Source organism: Physeter macrocephalus, chromosome 1, assembly GCF_002837175.3.
Source record: "Physeter macrocephalus isolate SW-GA chromosome 1, ASM283717v5, whole genome shotgun sequence".
Lineage (NCBI taxonomy): Eukaryota > Metazoa > Chordata > Mammalia > Artiodactyla > Physeteridae > Physeter > Physeter macrocephalus.
Window position 1 is genome coordinate 48,859,581 of NC_041214.2, and position 18,634 is coordinate 48,878,214.

Below are 18,634 nucleotides of genomic sequence, written 5' to 3' on the forward strand. Positions count from 1 at the left end.
TCAGGTAGACTGCCTATTTCCTCTTCATTTCTTAGGTCTGGTGGGTTTTTACCTTGCTCCTTCATCTGCTGTGTGTTTTTCTGTCTTTTCATTTTGCTTACTGTGTTTGGGGTCTCCTTTTTGCAGGCTGCAGGTTCGTAGTTCCTGTTGTTTTTGGTGTCTGTCCCCAGTGGCTGAGGTTGGTTCAGTGGGTTGAGTAGGTTTCCTGGTTGGGGGGAGTAGTGCCTGTGTTCTGGTGGATGAAGCTGGATCTTGTCCTTCTGGTGGGCAGGTCCACGTCTGGTGGTGTGTTTTGTGGTGTCGGTAGCCGCCTTATGATTTTAGGCAGCCTCTGTGCTAATGGGTGGGGTTGTGTTCCTGTCTTGCTAGTTGTTTGGCATAGGGTGTCCAGCACTGTAGCTTGCTGGTCGTTGAATGACGCTGGGTCTGGGTATTGAGATGGAGATCTCTGGGAGATTTTCGCCGTTTGATATTATGTGGAGCTGGGAGGTCTCTTGTGGACCAGTGTCCTGAAGTTGGTTCCCCCACCTCAGAGACATAGCCCTGACGCCTGGCTGGAGCACCAAGAGCCTTTAATCCACACGGCTCAGAATAAAAGGGAGAAAAAATAGAAAGGAATAAATGAAGGAAGGAAGGAAGGAAGGGAGGAAGGGAGGAAGAAAGGAAGTAAGAAAGGAAGGAAGAAAGGAGGAAAGAAAGGAAGAAAGAAAGGAAGAAAGAAACGATAATATAAAGTAGGATAAAATAAAGTTATTAAAATAAAAAATAATTTTTAAGAAGAAAAATTTATAAAAAACAAAACCGTTCAGTCAGAACCCTAGGACAAATGGTGAAAGCAAAGCTATACAGACAAAATCTCACACAGCAGCACACACACACACACTCACAAAAAGAGAAAAAGGGGAAAATAATAATATATCTTGCTCCCAAAGTCCACCTCCTCAACTTGGGATAATTCGCTGTCTATTCAGGTATTCCACAGATGCAGGACCCTTCAGGTTGATTGTGGAGATTTAATCCCCTGCTTCTGAGGCTGCTGGGAGAGACCTCCCCCTCTCCTCTTTGTTCGCACAGCTCCTGGGGTTCCGCTTTGGACTTGGCCCCGCCTCTGCGCATAGGTCGTCCGAGGTCATCTGCTCTTCGCTCAGACAGGACGGGGTTAACGGAGCAGCTGATTCGGGGGCTCTGGCTCAGGCCGTGGGGAGGGAGGGGTACGGATGCAGGGCGAGCCTGCGGCGGCAGAGTCCATTGTGACTTTGCACCAGCCTGAGGCGCGCCGTGCCGTCTCCCAGGGAAGTTGTCCCTGGATCCTGGGACCCTGGCAGTGGCGGGCTGCACAAGCTCCCGGGAGGGGTGGTGTGGATAGTGACCTGTGCTCGCACACAGGCTTCTTGGTGGCAGCAGTAGCAGACTTAGCGTCTCATGCTCGGCTCTGGTGTCCGCGCAGACAGCCGCGGCTCGCGCCCATCTCTGGAGCTCCTTTAAGAGGCGCGCTTAATCCCCTCTCCTCTCGCAAAGAGGGAAGAGAAGGTCTCTTGCCTCTTCGGCAGCTCCAGACTTCTCCCAGACTCCCTCCCAGCTAGCCATGGTGCACTAACCCCTTCAGGCTGTGTTCAAGCTACCAACCCCAGTCCTCTCCCGGCTTCCGACGGAAGCCCGAGGCTCAGCTCCCAGCCCCCGCCCGCCCCGGCGGGTGAGCAAACAAGCCTCTCGGGCTGGTGCATGCTGGTTGGCACCGATCCTCTGTGCGGGAATCTCTCCGCTTTGCCCTCCGCACCCTGTGGCTTTGCTCTCCTCCGTGGCTCTGAAGCTTCCCCCCTCCGCCACCCGCAGTCTCCGCCCACGAAGGGGCTTCTACTGTGTGGGAACCTTTCCTCCTTCACAGCTCCCTTCCACTGGTGCAGGTCCCGTCCCTATTCTTTTGTCTCTGTTTATTCTTTTTTCTTTTGCCCTACCCAGGTACGTGGGGGTGTTTCTTGCCTTTTGGGAGGTCTGAGGTTTTCTGTCAGCGTTCAGTGGGTGTTCTATAGGAGCAGTTCCACGTGTAGATGTATTTCTGATGTATCTGTGGGGAGGAAGGTGATCCCCGCGTCTTACTCTTCCGCCATCTTCTCTCCGATTCTGAGCATCATTTTTTTCTCAAAAACTTTTGAATGTCCCATCATTGTCCCCAAAATTGAATATAAACTCTTGCTCCCAGACGTATCTCTTGCTTTCACTCCCCTGCACAATATGCTTCCTCTGTCATACTTGGCTTTTCTTGATATCATGATACACCTTTCTTTTTTTACTTCATCCACTCAAAGTGAGTTGCATTTCAAACTTGATCTGTACATTTAATGTGTTAACTTCCAGCTTCTGTTTTTTTGATCATGAATCTAATGTTAAAGGAGAGAAGAAATGTAATAAATACTCAGCCTTCCTGGTATATGGCAAGTACATCCACATACCTGTGAGGTTTTGCGAAACCACTTCATCAACCTGGAATGTCTTTTTTACATATGTGCCTGTTGAAATTCTGCTCATTCTTCAAGGACCGTCCAAGGTCACAACTTTTTCTGAAGTCACTATTTATTCTGGTAGGTTGGAATTAATCTCCTGTTCCCTTATCTTTTGATAATCATTTTTTTTTACCTTATTGTAATACTTATCAATTTTGCTTTGCAAATATTGTGTTACATGTCTTATTGATCTCTATATCCTTGTTGTTATCTGGCATAGCACATATAGATACTAGGTGATTGTTTCCTAAATTCCCCTGTCAATGATTCATTGATTTCAGTGTCTGGTGGAATATAGTCTCAATGTTAATATATTGACCTATTGTGTTAATAAATTGGGTGTGTGAGGCCATTTAATCAAATGATCATTTGAATTACTAATTGTCTCTAGGCCCAGAGGATTCAATAGACCATGACAGGAACTTGGGGGGTGAACCTTGAATCCTCCTTTTCCCTCAGCCCCTTATCTAATCAGTCTTTAGTTCTAATTCCTGTCTCTCAAATCTATCCATTTATCTCCATTTTACAACACTGCGTTCAGCCCCTCTGAACATAACAGCACCCTGGATTATTGTAACAGCTGCTCTGCTTTCAGGCTAGTCTTTCTTCAATCCCCTTTTTCCATGCTTCCAGATGGATGTTTCTATAGTTCAGATCTGACCATGTCACTGTCTTGCTTAAAGCCATTTAATGTGCCTGGATCCCAAGGGTCATTTTGACAATGGCTTTCCAGCTGTGGAGACTCCATAAAAGACCCACTCTTTCCAGATTTCTTGCTCATTTTGGATACAGGGTGGAGTGTTTTTCTTTTTTGGTGACAGATCTGGTGATGGAAATAAGATGAAGAGAGACGAGGGGGAGAGGGATACCATCACTAACGCTGTGTCTGCCCTGCAGAGTCTAGTTTCTGGCAAGGCAGTTAGCATGCATATCATCTGCATGGGGTCCTGCAGGCATTGGCAGTTGAACACCAGCTTTCCAAGCCCTTCTCTGCTTCTTCACAAATTCACATACCTTCTGGCTGCTCTCACACAGCCCCTGTTTAGAATCTATTAACTGAAGATTTAGTCCATGAACAAAAAATGATTCTGCATGCTTATGATTAATGAGAAAGCTGTTTCAAAATCACAAGGCGCCATATTGGCTAACCACTATTAATTATTTTTATCCTCATAATACTGAGAAACTGTTTCATCATGCCAGAAACAGTCAATTCAAGTTGATTTGCTTGGATAGAAAATTCACTGTGTATCATTTTGTAAAGCAAGGATTTTCTGATGTCTTTGATTTATGAAAATAATCATAATAACCATAGCCAACTGTGTGTGCTTATAGTAAGTACTGCATTGCAGCAAGTTGTTTGTATGTCTTAATTTATTTAATCCTCGCAACCATGCTATGAAGTAGATATGGTTACTATCTCTAGTTTATAGATGAGAAAACAGAGACTCAGAGGTCAAGTCCTGCATAGGTGGGAAAAGGTAGAGCCTAGATTAAAACAGGTAATCACATGCCAGAGCCCACACTTGAACACTCACCCTATACTGTGTTAGGAGAGGAAGCTACTTGTCAAGAACGCTTTTTATTGTCATAGTTAGGAACACCTTGGACCAAGCTGTACATTGAGAACTTCTAGTGGGGCAGATGGATTGAGTGATATTATGCTCTGCAGGGTTGCAGAAAAGAACCAGGACAATATGTCCTACCCCTGTCTAGGATGAAATTAGCAGTTAATATTATGATCAAGAAAGTTTAGTGAAATCTAGTTAAATTTGGAACTTTCCAAGGGTCTCATTTGAGGCAGGGAGAATGCAAGGACGGTAATTAGGTTACCAGCAAACAAAGTTTCTCCCAGAAGGAAAGGAAGAGTACCAGAAGCAGGGATCTGAGAGGACTTGGCTTTGGTAGACATGTGCTGGGGTTAGGAGTCACATAGAACAGAGATCTATGTCCTGGCTCAGCCATTTACACTGTGAGGTTGAGCAAGTTCCTTCACTATTTCAAACTTTAGTTTCCTCATCTGTAAAAAGAGGTTAAATCTCCCTGCCTGAAAGGGTTATTGTGTGGACTAAAGGAGATGAAGTATATAAAGTATCCAGCACAATCCAAAGCAGGAAGTAGGCACTGTTCAGTTGAAAGTGACTTAACAGCAATGAAAATGATGATGATGAAGATGATAAAATACTGTACTGGATCCCCAGTTGACTGGTTTGGGTTTCAAGCCTGGATCTCAATCCCAAAGTAGAAGCAGTGTAGGTATTGTTAAGGGGTATGGCGAAAGGCCAGGCAGGCAAACCTAGTGGACATGGGTTCTGAGGGTTGCACCCTGACCTCCCATAGGCATCCCAGGGCCCCCAACTCCATCTCCATCTCCATCAGCATAAGCAAGATGGCAGGCTCTGTGTAGGTACTGGCCACCACTGGAGAAGTATCACCTCTGGTATTGTCAAGCACTGCTTGGTTCACGACCTGGGTTGTGTTTTCAACTCTACACAATCACCACACCCTTCTATGTCTGGAGTCTATGTTTTCCAAAATCCTTCTTCCTTTAGAGTTCTGGATTAGAGTTTACCACTGAGAGGAACTTGCAGAGATTTGGAAAGAAGAATAAGGGAGACGCTCTCACCCTTGGTTCTCAGGAGATACTGTCTTGAAGGTTGTGGCAGCTTTGCAGACCTTTCCACCTGCTTCCTGCCTGAGGTCATGCATCCAGATGTAGTGGTACCTCAGAGACCCCCATGAACTCCATTCTCTCCGCCGCCTCCAGTACTTCAAGTTGAAGCCCATAGTGGCTGTTTTCTTAATCCTCTGGCTATACCCTCCAGATCTTCCCTCATCCAGCTCCTTTCTCATTCTCGTAAGCCTTGATTCATGTATCAAACCCTCTATTATCACAGTATGGCAGTAGCTCCGTTTTGCTGATCAGACATAGAATGATACAGCCTGTTACTCATTTAATGTCTGTGTGTTGCTTGATTACCCAGAGAGGGGTTGCGAAACTTTATCTTAAATGACAATAGTAAATATTTTAGCTTTTGTGGGCCATTTGCCCTCCACTGCAGCTACTCAATCTGCTGTTGTAGTATGAAAACAGCCAGAAAATACATGATGAATGAGTGTGTCTGTGGTCCAATAAAACTTTATTGGTGCTGAAATTTGAAATGTATGTGATTTTTATGTGTCCTAAAAGTCTATTCTTTTTCTTCTTCTATTTAAAAACATAAAATCCATTCTTAATTTGTAGGCTATATAAAAACAAGTGGAGAGCTGGTTTGGGCTGTATAATTTGCCACCCGCTGATCTGGAGGAGGGGATGGAGTCAGCCAGATCTGCACATAAACCTTTGCTCACCACTTCCTATGTGGTGTTGGGGAATATATTTAATCTCTGGGTCTCACTTCTAAAATGGGGACATTTACATGAACATGTTAGAGTGGGGTTGTTGTGAAGATGAGATAAGATAGTGGATGGGAGGGTGGGGTTAGCAGATGGAAACTGTTATATACAGGATGGATAAACAGAAAGGTCCTGCTGTATAGCACAGAGAACTACATTCAGTATCCTGTGATAAACCATCATGCAACAGAATATAAAAAGCAGTATATGTATGTATAACTGAATAACTATTCTGTACAGCAGAAATTAACACAACATTGTGAATCATCTATACTTGAGTTAAAAAAAAATAACGTATGTAAAATCTTTAGTTGGCTGCTGGGCATGTATCTCATGGTCAATCATTTGTCACCTCTAGTGTGGTTCTAAGAGTCGTGATGCGGTGTTTGCAGTTCACTCACACAGTTAAAGGAGAACTGAGGAGTTTTACAGCCAGTGGGACTCATACTGGTTTTTCCACAGGCAAGGTAAAATGATGTCTGGGCAAAAGAGCAATGAGAGAACTCCAGAGGCTTTGCAAATTATCCACATACTTGAATTAAGAATATAAGAATATTGATAAAGGGTAAGTAATGAAATAATCAATCAGATTGTTACTAGTGATTCTCTCTGGTGCAGCAGCGGGAATTAGCCACAGGAACAGAGAGACCGGAAAGATGGAAGCAGAAAAATGGAGAACTTGAACTTTATTATGTCATTGTTTGTAAGTCATGGGATATGGGTGATATTTAACTTCTTAGTGTTATAAAATATATAAGCCCATTAAGAAATATATAAAAAACATTCTAAAGTGTTCAAAGTAGTTTGGCCACTACTTCTCTTTCAGTTTTCATCTGAAATGTCACCTTCCATAACAGGATTTTCTTGATCTGGCAGCAACGTGGATGCAACTAGAGATGATCATACTAAGTGAGGTAAGTCAGAGAAAGACAAATACCATATGATATCATTTATATGTGGAATCTAAAATATGACACAAACCTATCTACAAAACAGAAACAGACTCACAGACGTGGAGAACAGACTGGTGGTTCCCAAGGTGGAGGGGCCTGGGAGGGATGGACCGAGAGGTTGGGGTTAGCAGATGGAAGCTTTTATATATAGAACAGATGAACAACAAGGTCCTACTGCATAGCACAGGGAACTATAGTCAATATCCTGTGATGTACCATAATGGAGAAGAATTTAAAAAAAAGAATATGTATATGTATAACTGAATCACTTTGCTGTACAGCAGTAATGAGCACAACATTGTAAATCAACTACATTTCAATAAAAAAATAAAACAGAGAGGATTTTCTTGATCTAAAATATCCAAAATAACCATCCACCTCCATCCCTTAATAACCATGTCTCATTGCTCTGTGTTCTTTTCTTCATAACACTTTTTACTGTCAAATATGATTTGTTTGCGTGCTAGTTGTCCATTTTTCTCCCACTAAAATGTGAGTTCTGCCAGAGGCACCCTCCCTCTGTCTCTCTGGAACTCAGAATGGCATCTTCGATTGACAGGCTGCCCCTTCTTTTATTAGACAAGGAAGAAAATAAAGTAACAGTGTTCTTGAAGGTCAGACTTTTGCTTGGGCCAGCAGTCTTCTTGGGGCCTGGCTGTATTCATTTCCCCCCCCCCACTAACAATTTTTTTAACATCTTTATTGAAGTATAATTGCTTTACAATGGTGTGTTAGTTTCTGCTTTATAACAAAGTGAATCAGCTATACGTATATGTATATCCCCATATCCGCTCCCTCTTACGTCTCCCTCCCACCCTCCCTATCCCATCCCTCTAGGTAGTCACAAAGCACCGAGCTGATCTCCCTGTGCTATGTGGAAGCTTCGCACTAGCTACCTATTTTAGATTTGGTAGTATATATGTGTCCATGCCACTCTCTCACTTCATCCCAGGTTACCCTTGCCCCTCCCCATGTCCTCAAGTCCATTCTCTATGTCTGCATCTTTATTCTTGTGCTGCCCCTAGGTTTTTCAGAACCATTTTTTTTTAGATTCCATATATATGTGTTAACATATGGTATTTGTCTTTCTCTTTCTCACTTACTTCACTCTGTATGACAGACTCTATGCCCATCCACCTCACTACAAGTAACTCAATTTCGTTTCTTTTTATGGCTGAGTAATATTCCATTGTATATATGTGCCACACCTTCTTTATCCATTCATCTTTCGATGGACACTTAGGTTGCTTTCATGTCCTGGCTATTGTAACTAGACCTGCAATGAACATAATTCAAAAAGAGTCATTGTACATGACTCTTTTTGAATTATGGGGATTTTTAGGGTATATGCCCAGTAGTGGGATTGCTAGGTCATATGGTAGTTCTATTTTTAGTTTTTTAAGGAAACTCCATACTTTTCTCCATAGTGGCTGTATCAGTTTACATTCCCACCAGCAGTTCAAGAGGGTTCCCTTTTCTCCAAACCCTCTCCAGCATTTATTGTTTCTAGATTTTTTGATGATGGCCATTCTGACTGACCGGTGTGAGGTGATACCTCATTGTAGTTTGGATTTGCATTTCTCTAATGATTAGTGATGTTGAGCATCCTTTCATGTGTTTGTTGGCAATCTGTATATCTTCTTTGGAGAAATGTCTATATAGGTGTTCTGCCCATTTTTGGATTGGGTTGTTTGGTTTTTTGATATTGAGCTGCCTGAGTTGCTTGTAAATTTTGTAGATTAATCCTTTGTCAGTTGCTTCATTTGCAACTATTTTCTCCCATTCTGAGGGTTGTCTTTCATCTTGTTTATGGTTTCCTTTGCTGTGCAAAAGCTTTTAAGTTTCATTAGGTCCCATTTGTTTATTTTTGTTTTTATTTCCATTTCTCTAGGAGGTGGGTCAAAAAGGATCTTGCTGTGATTTATGTCATAGAGTGTTCTGCCTATGTTTTCCTCTAAGAGTTTGATAGTGTCTGGCCTTACATTTAGGTCTTTAATCCATTTTGAGTTTATTTTTGTGTATGGTGTTAAGGAGTGTTCTAATTTCATTCTTTTACATGTAGCTGTCCAGTTTTCCCAGCACCACTTATTGAAGAGGCTGTCTTTTCTCCGTTGTATATTCTTGCCTCCTTTATCGAAAATAAGGTGACCATATGTGCGTGTGTTTATCTCTGGGCTTTCTCTCCTGTTCCATTGATCTATATTGCTGTTTTTGTGCTAGGGCCATGCTGTCTTGATTACTGTAGCTTTGTAGTATAGTCTGAAGGCTGGGAGCCTAATTCCTTCAGCTGTTTTTCTTTCTCAAGACTGCTTGGCTATTTGGGGTCTTTTGTGTTTCCATACAAATTGTGAAATTTTTTGTTCTAGTTCTGTGAAAAATGCCATTGGTAGTTTGATAGGAATTGCCTTGAATCTGATTGCTTTGGGTAGTAGAGTCATTTTCACAATGTTGATTCTTCCAGTCCAAGAACATGGTATATCTCTCCATCTATTTGTATCATCTTTAATTTCTTTCATCAGTGTCTTATAGTTTTCTGCATACAGGTGTTTTGTTTCCTTAGGTAGGGTTTATTCCTAGGTATTTTATTCTTTTTGTTGCAGTGGTAAATTGGAATTTTTTCCTTAATTTCTCTTTCAGATTTTTCATCTTTAGTGTATAGGAATGAAAGAGATTTCTGTGCATTAATTTTGTATCCTGCTACTTTACCAAATTCATTGATTAGCTCTAGTAGTTTTCTGGTAGCATCTTTAGGATTCTCTATGTAGAGTATCATATCATTTGCAAACAGTGACAGCTTTACTTCTTCTTTTCTGATTTGGATTCCTTTTATTTCTTTTTCTTCTCTGATTGCTGTAGCTAAAACTTCCACAACTGTGTTGAATAATAGTGGTGAGAGTGGACAACCTTGTATTGTTCCCGATCTTAGAGAAAAGGTTTCAGATTTTCACCATTGAGAACAATGTTGCCTGTTGGTTCGTCATATATGACCTTTATTATGTTGAGGTAAGTTCCCTCTATGCCTACTTTCTGCAGTGTTTTTATCATAAATGGGTGTTGAATTTTGTCAAAAGCTTTTTCTGCATCTTTTGAGATGATCATATGATGTTTCTCCTTCAGTTTGTTGATATGGTGGATCACATTGATTGATTTGTGTATATTGAGGAATCCTTGCATTCCTGTGATAAACCCCACTTGATCTTGGTGTATGATCCTTTTAATGTGCTGTTGGATTCTGTTTGCTAGTATTTTGTTGAGGAGTTTTGCATCTTTGTTCATCAGTGATATTGGCCTGTAGTTTTCTTTCTTTGTGACATCTTTGTTTTGTTTTGGTATCAGGGTGATGGTGGCCTCACAGAATGAGTTTGGGAGTGTTCCTCCCTCTGCTGTATCTTGGAAGAGTTTGAGAAGGCCAGGTGTTAGCTCTTCTCTAAATGTTTGATAGAATTTGCCTGTGAAGCCATCTGGTCCTGGACATTTGTTTTTTGGAAGATTTTTAATCACAGTCTCAATTTCAGTGCTTGTGATTGGTCTGTTTATATTTTCTGTTTCTTCCTGGTCAGTCTCGGAAGGTTGTGCTTTTCTAAGCATTTGTCCGTTTCTTCCAGGTTGTCCATTTTGTTCGCATATAGTTGCTTGTAGTAATCTCTCATGATCATCTGTATTTCTGCAGTGTCAGTGTTACTTCTCCTTGTTCATATCTAATTCTGTTGATTTGAGTTTTCTCCCTCTTTTTGTAGAAGAGTCTGGCTAATGGTTCATCAATTTTATTTTTCTTCTCAAAGAACCAGCTTTTAGTTTTATTGATCTTTGCTATCATTTCCTTCATTTGTTTTTCATATATTTTTGATATGATCTTTATGATTTCTTTCCTTTTGCTAACGTTGGGATTTTTTGGCTCTTCTTTCTCTAATTGCTTTAGGTGTAAGGTTAAGTGTTTATTTGAGCTATTTCTCGTTTCTTGAAGTAGGATTGTATTGCTATAAACTTCCCTCTGAGAACTGCTTTTGCTGCATCCCATACGTTTTGGGGCATTGTGTTTTCATTGTCAATTGTTTCTAGGTATATTTTGATTTCCTCTTTGATTTCTTCAGTGATCTATTGGTTATTTAGTAGCGTATTGTTTAGCCTCCATGTGTTTGTATTTTTTCAGATATTTTCTTGTAATTGATATCTCATAATTAGTCTCAAAATGTTGTGGTTGGAAAAGATACTTGATACGATTTCAATTTTCTTAAATTTACCAAGGCTTGATTAGTGACCCAATATATGATCTATCCTGGAGAATGTTCCATGAGCACTTGAGAAGAAAGTGTATTCTGTTGTTTTTGGATGGAATATCCTATAAATATCATTTAACTCCATCTTGTTTAATGTATCGTTTAAAGGTTGTGTTTCCTTATTTATTTTCATTTTGGATGATCTGTCCATTGGTGAAAGTGGGGTGTTAAAGTCCCCTACTATGATTGTGTTACTGTCAATTTCCCCTTTTATGGCTGTTAGTACTTGCCTTATGTATTGAGGTGCTCCTATGTTGGGTGCATAAATATTTACAATTTTTATTCTTCTTCTTGGATTGATCCCTTGATCATTATGTAGTGTCCTTCTTTGTCTCTTGTAATAGTCTTTATTTTAAAGTCTATTTTGCCTGATATGAGAATTGCTACTCCAGCTTTCTTCTGATTTCCATTTGCATGGAATATCTTTTTCCATCCCCTCACTTATGTGTCCCTAGGTCTGAAGTGGGTCTTTTGTAGACAGCATATATATAGGTGTTGTTTTTGTATCCATTTAGCCAGTCTGTCTCTTTTGGTTGGAGCATTTAATCCATTTACATTTCAGGTAGTCATCAATATGTATGTTCCTATTACCATTTTCTTAATTGTTTTGGGTTTGTTATTGTAGGTCTTTTCCTTCTCTTGTGTTTCCTGCCTAGAGAAGTTCCTTTAGCATTTGTTGTAAAGGTGGTTTGGTGGTGCTGAATTCTCTTACCTTTTGCTTGTCTGTAAAGGTTTTAATTTCTCCATCAAATCTGAATGAGATCCTTGCTGGGTAGAGTAATCTTGGTTGTAGGTTTTTCCCTTTCATCACTTTAAATATGTCCTGCCACTCCCTTCTGTCTGCAGAGTTTCTGCTGAAAGATCAGCTGTTAATCTTATGGAGATTCCCATGTATGTTATTTGTTGTTTTTCCCTTACTGCTTTTAATGTTTTTTCTTTGTATTTAATTTTTGATAGTTTGATTAATGTATGTCTTGATGTGTTCCTCCTTGGATTTATCCTGTATGGGACTCTCTGTGCTCCCTGGGCTTGATTGACTAATTCCTTTTCCAATTAGGGAAACTTTTAACTATAATCTCTTCAAATATTTCTCAGTCCCTTTCTTTTTCTCTTCTTCTTTTGGGATCCCTATATTTCGAATGTTGGTGCGTTTAATGTTGTCCCAGCTGTCTCTGAGACTGTCCTCAATTCTTTTCATTCTTTTTTCTTTATTCTGCTCTGTGGTAATTATTTCCATTGTTGTGTCTTCCAGGTCACTTATCCGTTCTTCTGCCTCAGTTATTCTGCTATTGATTCCTTCTAGAGAATTTTAAATTTCATTTATTGTGTTGTTAATCATTGTTTGTTTGCTCTTTAGTTCTTCTAGGTCCTGGTTAAACATTTCTTGTATTGTCTCCATTCTATTTTCCAGATTTTGGATCATCTTTACCATCATTACTCTGAATTCTTTTTCAGGTAGACTGCCTATTTTCTCTTCATTTGTTAGGTCTAGTGGGTTTTTACCTTGCTCCTTCATCTGTTGTGTGTTTCTCTGTCTTGTCATTTTGCTTATCTTACTGTGTTCGGGATCTCCTTTTCACAGGCTGCAGGTTTGTAGTTCCGTTGTTAAGCTCAGTTCAGTTGGTTTTGTAGGCTTCCTGGTGGAGGAGGCTTCCTGGTGGAGGGGACTGGTGCCTGTGTTCTGGTGGATGAGGCTGGATCTTGTCTTTCTGGTGGACAGACCCACATCTGGTGGTGTGTCTTGGAGTGTCTGTGACCTTAGTATGATTTTAGGCAACCTCTGTGCTAATGGGTGGAGCTGTGTTCCTGTCTTGCTAGTTGTTTGGCATGGGGTGTCTAGCGCTGTAGCTTGCTGGCCTTTGAGCAGAGCTGGGTCTTAGCATTGAGATGGAGATCTCTGGGAGAGCTTTCGCCATTTGATAATACGTGGAGCTAGGAGTTCTCTGGTGGTCCAATGTCCTGAACTCGGTTCTCCTGAGTTCTCTCCTCTCTCAGAGGCACAGGCCTGACACCTGGCCGGAGCACCAAGACCCTGTCAGCTACACTGCTTAGAAGAGAAGGGAGAAAGAGTGAAAGACAGAGAGAGAGAGAGGGAAGGAAGGAAGGAAGGCAGGAAGGAAGAGAATAAAATTATTAAAATAAAAAATAAAAAAATTATTAAATATAAAAAATTAAAAAGTAATTTAAAAAAGGAAAAAAAAGAAAAAAGAAGGAAAGAAGAGAGCAACCAAAGCAAAAAACAAATCCACCACTGATAACCAGTGCTACAAACTATAGTAAAAACAAAAAGAGAAAACACAACAAATAAAAACAACCAAAAAAAACACAGACAAAACCCAAGGACAAATGGTAAAAGCAAAACTATACAGACAAAATCACACAAAGAAACATACACATATACACTCACAAAAATAGAAAAAAATATATCTATAAAAGGACGAGAACAACCAAATCTTTAAATCTACCACTGATAATAAATTCTAAATACTAAACTAAGATAAACATAAAACCAAAAACATTAGATGCAGAAAACAAACCCCAAGTCTACAGTTGCTCCCAAAGTCTACCGTCTCAATTTTGGGATGATTTGTTGTCTATTCCGGTATTCCAGAGATGCAGTGTACATCAAGTTGATCGTGGAGATTTAATCCGCTGCTCCTGAGGCTGCTGGGAGAGATTTCCCTTTCTCTTCTTTGTTCACAGAGCTTCTGGGGTTCAGCTTTGCATTTGGCCCTGCCTCTGCGTGTAGGTCACCTGAGGGCGCTGTTCCCTGCCCAGACGGGACAGGTTTAAAGTAACAGCTGTACAGGGGGCTCTGGCTCACTCAGGCCGGGGGGATGGAGGGGTACGGATGAGGGGCAAGCCTGTGGCCACAGAGGCCAGCATGACGTTGCATCAGCCTTAGGCGTGCTGTGTGTTCTCCCAGGGAAGTTGTCCCTGGATCACTGGACCCTGGCAATGGTGGACTGCACAGGCTTCCGGGAGGGAAGGTGTGGATAGTGACCTGTGCTTGCACACGGGCTTCTTGGTGGCTGCAGCAGCAGCCTTAGCGTCTCATGCCCATCTCTGGGGTCCACACTAATAGCCGCGGCTCGTGCCCATCTCTGGAGCTTGTTTAGGCAGTGCTCTGAATCCTCTCTCCTTGCACACCCTGAAACAATGGTCTCTTGCCTCTTAGGCAGGTCCAGACTTTTTCCCGGACTCCCTCCCGGCTAACCGTCGCACACTTGCCCCCTTCAGCCTGTGTTCACTTTGCCCACCCCTGTCCCCTCCCTCTGATCCGACCTCTGAAGCCGGAGCCTCAGCTCCCAGCCCCCACCCACCCTGGCGGTGAGCAAACAAGCCGCTCGGGCTGGTGAATGCTGGTTGGCACCAGTCCTCTGTGCAGGAATCTCTTCGCTTTGCCCTCCGCACCCTGGTTGCTACGCTCTCCTCTGTGGCTCCAAAGCTTCCCCCGTCCGCCACCAGCAGTCTCCACCAGTGAAGGGGCTTCCTAGTGTGTGGAATCCTTTCCTCCTTCACAGCTCCCTCCCAGAGGGGCAGGTCCCATCCCTATTCTTTTGTGTCTATTTTTTCTTTTTTTTTTTTTCCCTAGCCAGGTATGTGGGGAGTTTCTTGCCTTTTGGGAGGTCTGAGTTCTTCTGCCAGCTTTCAGTAGGTGTTCTGTAGGAGTTGTTCCACATGTAGATGTATTTCTGATGTACTTGTGGAGACGAGGGTGATCTTCACGTCTCACTCCTCTGCCATCTTGACAGTCTCTCCCCCTTGCTAACTTTTAAGGTGGAGGAAACATCTGGAAAATTGTCCTGGCCACAGAAAAATAAAAAATTACTTAAGGCAGATGGTAATGTCAAGTAACAACATCTGGAGGTGAAAATCCAGCTGGCAACAAGGGTAATTGTCAAAATATTTAAAGACTACCCAAGTTGTTAATTTCACAGCATTTATATTCATCCCTGCCAAATTTATACTTCAGTTGGCAGATGAATGACTTTCCCCTGTGTGCATATAGAGGGTGGATCCCTTTTTTCCATTAGAAATGAGAGCTAGCCTCAGTGCTAGATCTTGTCCAAAATAGGAAGCTTTTCCTGAAAAGTCTTTTTAAGATCAGCACACCTTAGGAAGGAAAATACTTTTAAGATGCAGGTTTCAGTGAGTAACTTTAGCATGTATTTGCCGGAAGCCCTAACCTGCTTTTCTTCCAAAGAGATTGTATCTTATTATCTTTAAAATCATCTTCAAATGTCCTTTTAATATCCTGGAAGTGAGGCAGAGTGGTGAGAAACATGAAATGTTTCACCTTAGAAGGCTTTGCCTTGCTAACCTAGTACATTTGCTGAATTATGGGAAGGAAGGCGATCCCAAATTCAGTTCTTAATATAATTATCTCATAGGTATAGATGAGTCTTGGTTGCTTCCCAACAGAAGACACACCATTTATTATATTTTGGCCTTCACACGTTCCTGGGCTGTGGACACTTCTCTGGTGTCTAGAAGCTGATTAGTGTTTTTTTGCTCAGATAAAACAGGCTTACAATTTACCTGCTGTTTCTTGCAAATAATAAGTATCTTCTGAAATCTCAAATCTACTCCTGTCCCATGAGGGAGTGGTCTTATATCAAGAGGAAGGTATAAGGGAAGATGATCTTTTGAGGCTGACTAACAAGAATTTGCTTAGACCATATTTTACTCTATGACCAGGTCAAGAAAGACCACAGCTTAAAAATGGAGCTATTGTAATATCACTTGGAAAAGTCTTGATTTACAGAATGCTCCAGCCCTGAAAGCCTAGAAAATGATGTTTTCCTCTCAGACTGGTTTCAGTTGGGTAAGTGACACTTTAGGAGCAAAAGTCGAGGGTCAGACTGACTGGGCCTAAAGCAATCCCATTTTTTTAATGGCTTTATTTATGGTCTTATTTTCCGAAAACCTTCTCTTGTTGTACTAAGACAAGACGCAAGAGGGAAGAGATATGGGAACGTATGTATATGTATAACTGATTCACGTTGTAAAGCAGAAACTAACACACCATTATAAAGAATTATACTCCAATAAAGATGTTAAAATAGAAAAAAAAAAGATTGTAATATTAATGTCACACATTTTCCTGCAGGAATTTACCTTTCTTCATGGTAGGCTCTGAAGCTGGATGTCTGTTTTTTTGTTCGAATGTTTTGTTGTTGCTGTGGGGAACCTTTCTGAAATGGCAGGTAGAAAGCTGAAACGCTGAGAAGCCAACAAGTTTGTAAAAACTCATGGTCCAAAGAGTCTCAAACCAAAGATTGGTCTCCTGGCTCCTCAGTCTACCCACCCTCCTTGCCTTTCATGAGGCAGTAGCTCCCTGTTTTCTGCAAACACTCCTAAGAATACAGCTCACCCTTGAAAAGTATGAAGTCAAAACTTGTGCTTTCCCCATCAATATTACTTGTATTCTTTAATTTAATTTTCCCTTTTCTTATATTCTCAGTCGCTAAATATGGTAATTTTTTTGTTTTGATGTAAATAATGATGAAAGCATGCTTAAAATACCAAGATCTTGGGCTTCCCTGGTGGCGCAGTGGTTGAGAATCTGCCTGCCAATGCAGGGGACACTGGTTCGAGCCCTGGTCTGGGAAGATCCTACATGCCGCGGAGCAACTAGGCCCGTGAGCCACAACTACTGAGCCTGCGCATCTGGAGCCTGTGCTCCGCAACAAGAGAGGCCGCGATAGTGAGAGGCCCGTGCACCGTGATGAAGAGTGGCCCCTGCTTGCCACAACTAGAGAAAGCCCTTGCACAGAAACGAAGACCCAACACAGCCATAAATAAATAAATAAATAAAAATTACCAAGATCTCACTGAAGTTTGATAAGGCCCATAGCAAAGTGAAGGACTAGAATTGGGCATTTGAGTTCAGAGTTGCTCAAGACTGCTCCATCTGTGAAAGGGGGGACCAATGGGGTCTACAGCTACCAGCTTGAGGAAGTAATTAGGATGCCAACCAATGCCTGGGACATGGGACATGAAACCTTCACCACTGCTGGATGAGGGATCCCTATTTGCTTTTTCTGTGTGGCATGAGAACTCCTAGCTGAATGATTTACTTATAAAATAATCAGACATTGGGGAGACCCTGAGACAATGGTAGAGACAAACATGAAGCTGACACGCAAGGAAACTCCTCAGCCCAGGTTATGTGAGAACCTGTTGGATATCAACTTCTACTTCCATGTTTGAAAGTTAAAAGTTATGAGAATCAGAAAATCAGACAGATTGCAAAACTCACACCTCAATAACTGTAAAATTATAGAACAATAAAGAAGGCATTCCAAAGAAAGAATGACTATTATGAAAAAACAAAAAAAAATTTGGGAAAGAACAAAGAGAACATTTTAGAAATGCTAAATATACACTTGAAATAGCTTTCATGTATAGTTTACGTAGAAGAGTATATAGAACTGAAATAGGATTAGAAGATGTATCTTGGAAATCACTCAGAAGACAGCACAGAGAGAGAAGGGAATGAAAACACGAAGGAGAGCATAGAGATAGTGAAGTAACATGAGACTCTCCAGCAGGAGAATCACACGGGACAGAATAGAAAGGATATTAGAGAGGCCAGACGTGAAGTCTTAATGGAGAGAACTTTTCAGACCTGAGAAAGATTCAATTAGTCTTGATATTAAAGAATCTAAAAAATAAAAATGATACAAGTGAACTTATTTGCAAAACAGAAACAGACTCACAGATATAGAAAATTTATGGTTACCAAAGGGGAAAGTGAGGGGAGGGATAAATTAGGAGTTAGGGATTAACATATACACACTAATCTATGTAAAATAGATGATCAATAAGGACCTACTATATAGCACAGGGAACTCTGCTCAATATTCTGTAATAACCTATATGGAAAAAGAATCTTAAAAAGAGTGGATATATGTATATGTATAACTGAATCACTTTGCTGTACACCTGAAACTAACACAGCACTGTAAATCAACTATAATATAAATAAAAAATTTTAAAAGTATAACAATTCTTGAATAGGAAAAACAAACAAAAAATTCACACCCAGATATATCATAATGAAAAAGGAAAACTTGAAAGACAGAAAGATTGAACAAAACTTTCATTAAGCCAGATTGCCTATGAAATCTCAATAATCAGCCTGAAAACAAACCACTCATCATCAGAAATGTACCTGTAAGACCATAAAATAATTTCTGAGTTATAAAGGAGAATAATGTGTGTTTAGAACTCTACACTAAGCTACACTATCATTCAAACTGTAAAGACTAATTTGTATGGAAACACAAAAGACCCCAAATAGCCAAAGCAATCTTGAGAAAGAAAAACGGAGCTGGAGGAATTAGGCTCCTGGACTTCAGACTATACTACAAAGCTATAGTAATCAAGACAATATGATACTGGCACAAAAACAGAAATATAGATCAGTGGAACAGGATAGAAAGCCCAGAGATAAACCCACGCATATATGGTCACCTTATTTTTGATAAAAGAGGCAAGA